General features: G+C 40.1%; 1 protein-coding gene across 1 annotated transcript in view; it reads right to left on the bottom strand.

The window, feature by feature from the left end:
• LOC109885032 (neuropilin-2) overlaps positions 1-12,500 on the bottom strand; it is a 331,344-nt gene that overhangs the window by 230,140 nt on the left and 88,704 nt on the right.

The following is a 12,500-nucleotide window of genomic DNA, read 5'->3' as shown; positions in this document are numbered from 1 at the left end:
CCCATTATTTTTATTTCTATTTTGCACATTCTTCCATTGCCAAAACTACCATTCCAGTGTTTTACTTGCTATATTGTATTTACTTTGCCACCATGGCCTTTTTTTGCCTTTACCTCCCTTCTCACCTCATTTGCTCACATCGTATATAGACTTGTTTATACTGTATTATTGACTGAATGTTTGTTTTACTCCATGTGTAACTCTGTGTCGTTGTATCTGTCGAACTGCTTTGCTTTATCTTGGCCAGGTCGCAATTGTAAATGAGAACTTGTTCTCAACTTGCCTACCTGGTTAAATAAAGGTGTTCTCAACTTGCCTACCTGGTTAAATAAAGGTGTTCTCAACTTGCCTACCTGGTTAAATAAAGGTGTTCTCAACTTGCCTACCTGGTTAAATACAGGTGTTCTCAACTTGCCTACCTGGTTAAATAAAAAATCTAATCCATGACCACAAAACTGGTCCTAAATGTTTATATCACCCATAGTTGTGTGTCTCTAACACCTGACAGAGTTGATTTGTCCTAATGTATTTGTCTAGTTTTGATGTACACTTTTAACATGTGAATATCAGACTCACCAGTTTTGAAGATCTCATACCGCAGTGAGAAGCCAGCCCCCTGGTGAGCGTAGTCAGAGACGAACCTGATGAGGAGGACAGGGCCTGAGGATATGATGGCTGGAGGGGCGATGTTACTGCAGTGTTTACCCAACAGGTCTGCCTTCTCGCTGTTCCCATCGCGGATCTCTACGTAGTCATATCTAGTGGAGAAACACACGGAGACCATGTTTCATAAGTCAAGAAAAAAACGAGTAGAAAGAAAAATGTGTCTTCTGACAGGAGAGAAGAAAACAAAAAAAACATGGAAACTGTATAATCACACGAAAACAGTCGTGACATGGGGTTCACAAGAAACAGTCGTGACATGGGGTTCACAAGAAACAGTCGTGACATGGGGTTCACAAGAAACAGTCGTGACATGGGGTCACAAGAAACCCATCGTGACATGGGGTTCACACGAAACAGTCGTGACATGGGGTTCACAGTGTTATCCAAGAAACAGTCATTTATTTAACTAGGCAAGTCAGTTAAGAACAAATGTGTATTTACAATGACAGCCTAGGAACAGTGGGTTAACTGGTCTAGGAACAGTGGGTGTTAACTGCCTGTTCAGGGCAGAAGAAAGACAGATTTGTACCTTGTCAGCTCGGGGGTTTGAACTTGCAACCTTCCGCTTACTAGTCCAACGCTCTAACCACTAGGCTACCCTGCTACCCATGACATGGGGTTCACAGTGTTAGCCAAGAAACAGTCGTGACATGGGGTTCACAGTGTTATCCAATAAACCGTCGTGACATGGGGTTCATTAGTGTCTCAAATGGCACCCTACTCCCATCACTTAGCCATATGGGCCCTGACCAAAGTAGTGCACTATGTTTACCGTATATAGAGTTCTATTCAGACGCAGACTATTATTGTGTTTCACTCCAAGCTAGTCTCCGTTCTTCTCTGGTCGTTGACCTCTAGTGACCTGCTCTAATCTTTCTCCAAAAACAAATTCCTACTCGTCAGTTTCCTGAGCTTTAGTAACAGGATCCTACCTCCATAGTAACAGGAACCTACCTCCATAGTAACAGGATCCTACCTCCATAGTAACAGGGCAGTAGAGTAGTTGTTTTATGGTAATATAGACAGGGCAGTAGAGTAGTTGTTTTATGGTAATATAGACAGGGCAGTAGAGTAGTTGTTTTATGGTAATATAGACACAGGGCAGTAGAGTAGTTGTTTTATGGTAATATAGACAGGGCAGTATAGTAGTTGTTTTATGGTAATATAGACAGGGCAGTAGAGTAGTTGTTTTATGGTAATATAGACAGGGCAGTAGTAGAGTAGTTGTTTTATGGTAATATAGACACAGGGCAGTAGAGTAGTTTGTTTTATGGTAATATAGACAGGGGCAGTAGAGTAGTTGTTTTATGGTAATATAGACAGGGCAGTATAGTAGTTTGTTTTATGGTAATATAGACAGGGCAGTATAGTAGTTGTTTTATGGTAATATAGACAGGGCAGTATAGTAGTAGTTGTTTTATGGTAATATAGACAGGGCAGTATAGTAGTTGTTTTATGGTAATATAGACAGGGCAGTAGAGTAGTTGTTTATGGTAATATAGACAGGGCAGTAGAGTAGTTGTTTTATGGTAATATAGACAGGGCAGTATAGTAGTTGTTTTATGGTAATATAGACAGGGCCAGTAGAGTAGTTGTTTTATGGTAATATAGACAGGGCAGTTATAGTAGTTGTTTTATGGTAATATAGACCACAGGGCAGTAGAGTAGTTGTTTTATGGTAATATCGACACAGGGCAGTAGAGTAGTTGTTTTATGGTAATATAGACAGGGCAGTATAGTAGTTGTTTATGGTAATATAGACAGGGCAGTATAGTAGTTGTTTTATGGTAATATAGACAGGGCAGTATAGTAGTTGTTTTATGGTAATATAGACAGCGCAGTATAGTAGTTGTTTTATGGTAATATAGACAGGGCAGTATAGTAGTTGTTTTATGGTAATATAGACAGGGCAGTATAGTAGTTGTTTTATGGTAATATAGACACAGGGCAGTAGAGTAGTTGTTTTATGGTAATATAGACACAGGGCAGTAGAGTAGTTGTTTTATGGTAATATAGACACAGGGCAGTATAGTAGTTGTTTTATGGTAATATAGACACAGGGCAGTAGAGTAGTTGTTTTATGGTAATATAGACACAGGGCAGTATAGTAGTTGTTTTATGGTAATATAGACAGGGCAGTATAGTAGTTGTTTTATGGTAATATAGACAGGGCAGTATAGTAGTTGTTTTATGGTAATATAGACAGGGCAGTATAGTAGTTGTTTTATGGTAATATAGACAGGGCAGTATAGTAGTTGTTTTATGGTAATATAGACAGGGCAGTAGAGTAGTTGTTTTATGGTAATATAGACAGGGCAGTATAGTAGTTGTTTTATGGTAATATAGACAGGGCAAGTAGAGTAGTTGTTTTATGGTAATATAGACACAGGGCAGTAGAGTAGTTGTTTTATGGTAATATAGACAGGGCAGTATAGTAGTTGTTTTTATGGTAATATAGACAGGGCAGTAGAGTAGTTGTTTTATGGTAATATAGACAGGGCAGTAGAGTAGTTGTTTTATGGTAATATAGACAGGGCAGTAGAAGTAGTTGTTTTATGGTAATATAGAACAGGGCAGTAGTAGTTGTGTTTATGTAATATAGACAGGGCCGTATAGTAGTTGTTTTATGGTAATATAGACAGGGCAGTAGAGTAGTTGTTTTATGGTAATATAGACAGGGCAAGTATAGTAGTTGTTTTATGGTAATATAGACACAGGGCAGTAGAGTAGTTGTTTTATGGTAATATAGACAGGGCAGTAGAGTAGTTGTTTTATGGTAATATAGACAGGGCAGTATAGTAGTTGTTTTATGGTAATATAGACCAGGGCAATTAGTAGAAGTATAAGACGGGAAGTAGAGTAGTTGTTTTATGGTAATATAGACAGGGCAGTATAGTAGTTGTTTTTGGTAATATAGACAAGGGCAGTATAGTAGTTGTTTTATGGTAATATAGACCAACAGGGCAGTATAGTAGTTGTTTTATGGTAATATAGACAGGGCAGTAGTAGTAGTTGTTTTATGGTAATATAGACACAGGGCAGTAGAGGTAGTGTTTTATGGTAATATAGACAGGGCAGTAGAGTAGTTTGTTTTATGGTATATAGACAGGGCAGTATAGTAGTTGTTTTATGGTAATATAGACACAGGGCAGTAGAGTAGTTGTTTTATGGTAATATAGACACACGGGCAGTAGGTAGTTGTTTTATGGTAATATAGACAGGGCAGTATAGTAGTTGTTTTATGGTAATATAGACAGGGCAGTATAGTAGTTGTTTTATGGTAATATAGACAGGGCAGTATCGTAGTTGTTTTATGGTAATATAGACAGGGCAGTATAGTAGTTGTTTTATGGTAATATAGACAGGGCAGTATAGTAGTTGTTTTATGGTAATATAGACAGGGGCAGTATAGTAGTTGTTTTATGGTAATATAGACACAGGGCAGTAGAGTAGTTGTTTTATGGTAATATAGACACAGGGCAGTAGAGTAGTTTGTTTATGGTAATATAGACACAGGGCAGTATAGTAGTTGTTTTATGGTAATATAGACACAGGGCAGTAGAGGTAGTTGTTTTATGGTAATATAGACACAGGGCAGTATAGTAGTTGTTTTATGGTAATATAGACAGGGCAGTATAGTAGTTGGTTTTATGGTAATATAGACCGGGCAGTATATAGTAGTTGTTTTATGGTCAATATAGACACAGGGCAGTATAGGTAGTTGTTTTATGGTAATATAGACAGGGCAGTATAGTAGTTGTTTTATGGTAATATAGACAGGGCAGTAGAGTAGTTGTTTTATGGTAATATAGACAGGGCAGTATAGTAGTTGTTTTTATGGTAATATAGACAGGGCAAGTAGAGTAGTTGTTTTATGGTAATATAGACACAGGGCAAGTAGAGTAGTTGTTTTATGGTAATATAGACAGGGCAGTATAGTAGTTGTTTTATGGTAATATAGACAGGGCAGTAGAGTAGTTGTTTTATGGTAATATAGACAGGGCAGCTAGAGTAGTTGTTTTATGGTAATATAGACAGGGGCAGTAGCAGTAGTTGTTTTATGGTAATATAGACAGGGCAGTATAGTAGTTGTTTTATGGTAATATAGACAGGGCAGTATAGTAGTTGTTTTATGGTAATATAGACAGGGCAGTAGAGATAGTTGTTTTATGGTAATATAGACAGGGCAGTATAGTAGTTGTTTTATGGTAATATAGACACAGGGCAGTAGAGTAGTTGTTTATGGTAATATAGACAGGGCAGTAGAGTAGTTGTTTTATGGTAATATAGACAGGGCGTATAGTAGTTGTTTTATGGTAATATAGACAGGGCAAGTAGGAGTAGTTGTTTTATGGTAATATAGACAGGGCAGTATAGTAGTTGTTTATGGTAATATAGACAGGGCAGTATAGTAGTTGTTTTATGGTAATATAGACACAGGGCAGTATAGTAGTTGTTTTATGGTAATATAGACACAGGGCAGTATAGTAGTTGTTTTATGGTAATATAGACACAGGGCAGTAGAGTAGTTGTTTTATGGTAATATAGACACAGGGCAGTATAGTAGTTGTTTTATGGTAATATAGACAGGGCAGTAGAGTAGTTGTTTTATGGTAATATAGACAGGGCAGTAGAGTAGTTGTTTTATGGTAATATAGACAGGGCAGTATAGTAGTTGTTTTATGGTAATATAGACAGGGCAGTATAGTAGTTGTTTTATGGTAATATAGACACAGGGCAGTAGAGTAGTTGTTTTATGGTAATATAGACAGGGCAGTATAGTAGTTGTTTTATGGTAATATAGACAGGGCAGTATAGTAGTTGTTTTATGGTAATATAGACAGGGCAGTAGAGTAGTTGTTTTATGGTAATATAGACAGGGCAGTATAGTAGTTGTTTTATGGTAATATAGACAGGGCAGTATAGTAGTTGTTTTATGGTAATATAGACACAGGGCAGTATAGTAGTTGTTTTATGGTAATATAGACAGGGCAGTATAGTAGTTGTTTTATGGTAATATAGACAGGGCACGTATAGTAGTGTTTATGGTAATATAGACAGGGCAGTAGGTAAGTGAGTAGTTGTTTTATGGTATATAGACAGGGCAGTAGAGTAGGTTTTATGGTAATATAGACACAGGCAGTTATAGTAGTTGTTTTATGGTAATTAGACAGGGCAGTAGAGTAGTTGTTTTATGGTAATATAGACACAGGGCAGTAGAGTAGTGTTTTATGGTAATATAGACAGGGCAGTAGAGTAGTTGTTTTATGGTAATATAGGACAGGGCAGTTATGTAGTTGTTTTATGGTAATATAGACAGGGCAGTATAGTAGTTGTTTTATGGTAATATAGACAGGGCAGTAGAGTAGTTGTTTTATGGTAATATAGACAGGGCAAGTAGAGTAGTTGTTTTATGGTAATATAGACAGGGCAGTAGAGTAGTTGTTTTATGGTAATATAGACAGGCTATAGTAGTTGTTTTATGGTAATATAGACAGGGCAGTATAGTAGTTGTTTTTATGGTAATATGACGGGCAGTATAGTAGTTGTTTTATGGTAATATAGACAGGGCAGTAGAGTAGTGGTTTTATGGTAATATAGACAGGGCAGTAGTAGCTTAGTTGTTTTATGGTAATATAGCAGGGCAGAGTAGAGTAGTTGTTTTTTCTGGTAATATAGACACAGGGCAGTAGTAGAGTAGTTGTTTTATGGTAATATAGGACAGGGCAGTATAGTAGTTGTTTTATGGTAATATGACAGGGCAGTATAGTAGTGTTTTATGGTAATATAGACACAGGGCAGTAGAGTAGTTGTTTTATGGTAATATAGACACAGGGGCAGTAGAGTAGTTGTTTTATGGTACTATAGACAGGGCAGTATAGTAGTTGTTTTATGGTTAATATCGACAGCGGCAGTTATAGTAGTTGTTTATGGTAATATAGACCAGCGGCTAGTATAGTAGTTGTTTTTATGGTAATATAGACAGGGCAGCTATAGTAGTTGTTTATGGTAATATAGACAGGGCAGTATAGTAGTTGTTTTATGGTAATATAGACAGGGCAGTAGAGTAGTTGTTTTATGGTAATATAGACACAGGGCAGTAGAGTAGTTGTTTTATGGTAATATAGACAGGGCAGTATAGTAGTTGTTTTATGGTAATATAGACAGGGCAGTATAGTAGTTGTTTTATGGTAATATAGACAGGGCAGTAGAGTAGTTTGTTTTATGGTAATATAGACAGGGCAGTAGAGTAGTTGTTTTATGGTAATATAGAAGGGCAGTATAGTAGTTGTTTTATGGTAATATAGACAGGGTAGTAGAGTAGTTGTTTTATGGTAATATAGACAGGGGCCAGTATAGTAGTTGTTTTATGGTAATATAGACACAGGGCAGTAGAGTAGTTGTTTTATGGTAATATAGACACAGGGCAGTAGAGTAGTTGTTTTATGGTAATATAGACAGGGCAGTATAGTAGTTGTTTTATGGTAATATAGACAGGGCAGTATAGTAGTTGTTTTATGGTAATATAGACAGGGCAGTATAGTAGTTGTTTTATGGTAATATAGACAGGGCAGTATAGTAGTTGTTTCTTATAGACATCTGGGCAGTATAGTAGTTGTTTTATGGTAATATAGACAGGGCAGTATAGTAGTTGTTTTATGGTAATATAGACACAGGGCAGTAGAGTAGTTGTTTTATGGTAATATAGACACAGGGCAGTAGAGTAGTAGAGTAGTTGTTTTATGGTAATATAGACACAGGGCAGTATAGTAGTTGTTTTATGGTAATATAGACACAGGGCAGTAGAGTAGTTGTTTTATGTTAATATAGACACAGGGCAGTATAGTAGTTGTTTTATGGTAATATAGACAGGGCAGTATAGTAGTTGTTTTATGGTAATATAGACAGGGCAGTATAGTAGTTGTTTTATGGTAATATAGACAGGGCAGTATAGTAGTTGTTTTATGGTAATATAGACAGGGCAGTATAGTCTGTTGTTTTATGCGTATCTAAGAACAGGGCCACGTAGAGAGTTAGTTGTTTTTATGGTAATATAGACAGGGCAGTATAGTAGTTGTTTTATGGTAATATAGACAGGGCAGTAGAGTAGTTGTTTTATGGTAATATAGACACAGGGCGAGTTAGAGTAGTTAGAGTAGTTGTTTTTATGGTAATATAGACACAGGGCCGTATTCAGTAGTTGTTTATGGTAATATAGACAGGGCAGTAGAGTAGTAGTTGTTTTTATGGTAATATCGACAGGGCCGTAGAGTAGGTGTTTATGGTAATATAGACAGGGCAGTATAGTAGTGTTTTATGGTAATATAGACAGGCAGTATAGTAGTTGTTTATGGTAATATAGACAGGGCAGTAGAGTAGTGTTTTTATGGTAATATAGACAGGGCAGTCTAGTAGTTGTTTATGGTAATATAGACAGGGCAGATAGTAGTTGTTTTATGGTAATATAGACAGGGCAGTATAGTAGTTGTTTTATGGTAATATAGACAGGGCAGTATAGTAGTTGTTTTATGGTAATATAGACAGGGCAGTAGAGTAGTTGTTTTATGGTAATATAGACAGGGCAGTATAGTAGTTGTTTTATGGTAATATAGACACAGGGCAGTAGAGTAGTTGTTTTATGGTAATATAGACAGGGCAGTATAGTAGTTGTTTTATGGTAATATAGACAGGGCAGTATAGTAGTTGTTTTATGGTAATATAGACAGGGCAGTAGAGTAGTTGTTTTATGGTAATATAGACAGGGCAGTATAGTAGTTGTTTTATGGTAATATAGACAGGGCAGTATAGTAGTTGTTTTATGGATATATAGACAGGGCAGTAGAGTAGTTGTTTTATGGTAATATAGACAGGGCAGTATAGTAGTTGTTTTATGGTAATATAGACACAGGGCAGTAGAGTAGTTGTTTTATGGTAATATAGACAGGGCAGTAGAGTAGTTGTTTTATGGTAATATAGACAGGGCAGTATAGTAGTTGTTTTATGGTAATATAGACAGGGCAGTATAGTAGTTGTTTTATGGTAATATAGACACAGGGCAGTATAGTAGTTGTTTTATGGTAATATAGACAGGGCAGTATAGTAGTTGTTTTATGGTAATATAGACAGGGCAGTATAGTAGTTGTTTTATGGTAATATAGACAGGGCAGTAGAGTAGTTGTTTTATGGTAATATAGACAGGGCAGTATAGTAGTTGTTTTATGGTAATATAGACAGGGCAGAGTAGTAGTTGTTTTATGGTAATATAGACACAGGGCAGTATAGTAGTTGTTTTATGGTAATATAGACAGGGCAGTATAGTAGTTGTTTTATGGTAATATAGACAGGGCAGTAGAGTAGTTGTTTTATGGTAATATAGACAGGGCAGTATAGTAGTTGTTTTATGGTAATATAGACACAGGGCAGTAGAGTAGTTGTTTTATGGTAATATAGACAGGGCAGTAGAGTAGTTGTTTTATGGTAATATAGACAGGGCAGTATAGTAGTTGTTTTATGGTAATATAGACAGGGAAGTATAGTAGTTGTTTTATGGTAATATAGACAGGGCAGTATAGTAGTTGTTTTATGGTAATATAGACAGGGCAGTATAGTAGTTGTTTTATGGTAATATAGACACAGGGCAGTATAGTAGTTGTTTTATGGTAATATAGACAGGGCAGTAGAGTAGTTGTTTTATGGTAATATAGACAGGGCAGTATAGTAGTTGTTTTATGGTAATATAGACAGGGCAGTAGAGTAGTTGTTTTATGGTAATATAGACAGGGCAGTAGAGTAGTTGTTTTATGGTAATATAGACACAGGGCAGTAGAGTAGTTGTTTTATGGTAATATAGACAGGGCAGTAGAGTAGTTGTTTTATGGTAATATAGACACAGGGCAGTATAGTAGTTGTTTTATGGTAATATAGACAGGGCAGTATAGTAGTTGTTTTATGGTAATATAGACAGGGCAGTAGAGTAGTTGTTTTATGGTAATATAGACAGGGCAGTAGAGTAGTTGTTTTATGGTAATATAGACAGGGCAGTAGAGTAAGGCTGTGGTGATATCCTTTGATCTGTCAATCAGTGCAGAATAAAAGTAGTGTTGTCTGACAATGGGAGCAAGACTGCCAAGAGTAACTCCAGACCCCAATGTCCTCCTATTGTAATGAAACGTTTAGTGCAGTACGGTCGTGCTGATAAGGTCTAACGACCCCCAGGCCACACAGCTACAGGTGCCAGCCACCACGACTCCCCAGTGAGGAAACAAGATTACAGCTGCTTCTGTTATAGTTAATGGAGATCTCTGGTTGTTCAACTGAGGTACTAGAACCAGGCCTGTTGTTGTTGTGTGTGTGTGTGTGTTTACAGTGAGACACTGCTGCTGTGTTTATCTCTGTATCCTTGAAACAGAATAAAAGGCTGTTCTAAACATGGAGACAACGACCAGCAGTATGGAGACAACGACCAGCAGTATGGAGACAACGACCAGCAGTATGGAGACAACGACCAGCAGTATGGAGACAACGACCAGCAGCATGGAGACAACGACCAGCAGTATGGAGACAACGACCAGCAGCATGGAGACAATGACCAGCAGTATGGAGACAACGACCAGCAGTATGGAGACAACGACCAGCAGCATGGAGACAACAACCAGCAGTAAGGAGACAACGACCAGCAGTATGGAGACAACGACCAGCAGTATCAAGGCTGTTTTAATCATGGAGACAACGACCAGCAGTATGTAGACAACGACCAGCAGTATGGAGACAACGACCAGCAGCATGGAGACAACAACCAGCAGTAAGGAGACAACGACCAGCAGTATGGAGACAACGACCAGCAGTATGGAGACAACGACCAGCAGTATGGAGACAACAACCAGCAGTAAGGAGACAACGACCAGCAGTATGGAGACAACGACCAGCAGCATGGAGACAACAACCAGCAGTAAGGAGGACAACGACCAGCAGTATGGAGACAACGACCAGCAGTATGGAGACAATGACCAGCAGTATGGAGACAACGACCAGCAGTATGGAGGACAACGACCAGCAGTATGGAGACAACGACCAGCAGTATGGAGACAACGACCAGCAGCATGGAGACAACGACCAGCAGTATGGAGACAACGACCAGCAGCATGGAGACAACGACCAGCAGTATGGAGACAACGACCAGCAGTATCAAGGCTGTTTTAATCATGGAGACAACGACCAGCAGTATGGAGACAACGACCAGCAGTATGGAGACAATGACCCGCAGTATGGAGGACCAACGACCAGCAGTATGGAGACAACAACCAGCAGTAAGGAGACAAACGACCAGCAGTATGGAGACAACGACCAGCAGTATGGAGACAATGACCAGCAGTATGAGACAACAACCAGCAGTAGGAGACAACGACCAGCAGTATGGAGACAAGACCAGCAGTATGGAGACAACGACCAGCAGTATGGAGACAACAACCAGCAGTAAGGAGACAACGGACCCAGCAGTATGGAGACCAACGACCAGCAGTATGGAGACAATGACCAGCAGTATGGAGACAACAACCAGCAGTATGGAGACCAACGACCAGCAGTATGGAGACAATGACAGCAGTATGGAGACAACGACCAGCAGTTATGGAGACAACGACCAGCAGTATGGAGACAACGACCAGCAGCATGGAGACAACAACCAGCAGTAAGGAGACAACGACCAGCAGTATGGAGACAACGACCAGCAGCACGGAGGACAACGACCAGCAGTATGGAGACAACGACCAGCAGTATGGAGACAACGACCAGCAGTATGGAGACAATGACCAGCAGCACGGAGACAATGACCAGCAGCACGGAGACAACGACCAGCAGTATGGAGACAACGACCAGCAGTATGGAGACAACGACCAGCAGTATGGAGACAATGACCAGCAGCACGGAGACAACGACCAGCAGTATCAAGGCTGTTTTAAACAGGGAGACAACGACCAGCAGTATGGACGACCAGCAGAGAACACACAGACATCCTGACAGGCAGGGAACAAGGCAGGGAGAACACACAGACATCCTGACAGGCAGGGAACAGGGCAGGGAGAACACACAGACATCCTGACAGGCAGGGAACAGGGCAGGGAGAACACACAGACATCCTGACAGGCAGGGAACAGGTCGCGAGAACACATAGACTGTTGCAGGGAACAGGGAACAGGGCACAGGGAACAGGGCACAGGGAACAGTGAACAGGGAACAGGGAACAGGGAACAGGGAACAGGGAACAGGGAACAGGGAACAGGGAACAGGGAACAGGGAACAGGGAACAGGGAACAGGGAACAGGGAATAGGGAACAGGGAATAGGGCACAGGGAACAGGGCACAGGGAACAGGGCACAGGGAATAGGGCACAGGGAATAGGGCACAGGGAACAGGGAATGGGGCACAGGGAACAGGGCACAGGGAACAGGGCACAGGGAACAGGGCACAGGGAACAGGGAATAGGGCACAGGGAACAGGGCACAGGGAACAGGGAACAGGGAACAGAGAACAGGGAACAGGGAACAGGGCACAGGGAACAGGGCACAGGGAACAGGGCACAGGGAATAGGGCACAGGGAATAGGGCACAGGGAATAGGGCTCAGGGCACAGGGAATAGGGCACAGGGAATAGGGCTCAGGGAATAGGGCACAGGGAATAGGGCACAGGGAATAGGGCTCAGGGAATAGGGCACAGGGAACAGGGCACAGGGAATAGGGCACAGGGAACAGGGCACAGGGAACAGAGAACAGGGAACAGGAACAAGTCGTCTAACACGTATAGGTTCACACCTGCTACTCTACTCCAATCATTCTTGG

Source organism: Oncorhynchus kisutch, linkage group LG2 (genome assembly GCF_002021735.2).
Source record: "Oncorhynchus kisutch isolate 150728-3 linkage group LG2, Okis_V2, whole genome shotgun sequence".
Taxonomy (NCBI): domain Eukaryota; kingdom Metazoa; phylum Chordata; class Actinopteri; order Salmoniformes; family Salmonidae; genus Oncorhynchus; species Oncorhynchus kisutch.
Note: the sequence above shows the minus strand (reverse complement) of the source record. Positions and strands in the feature narration are given on the sequence as shown.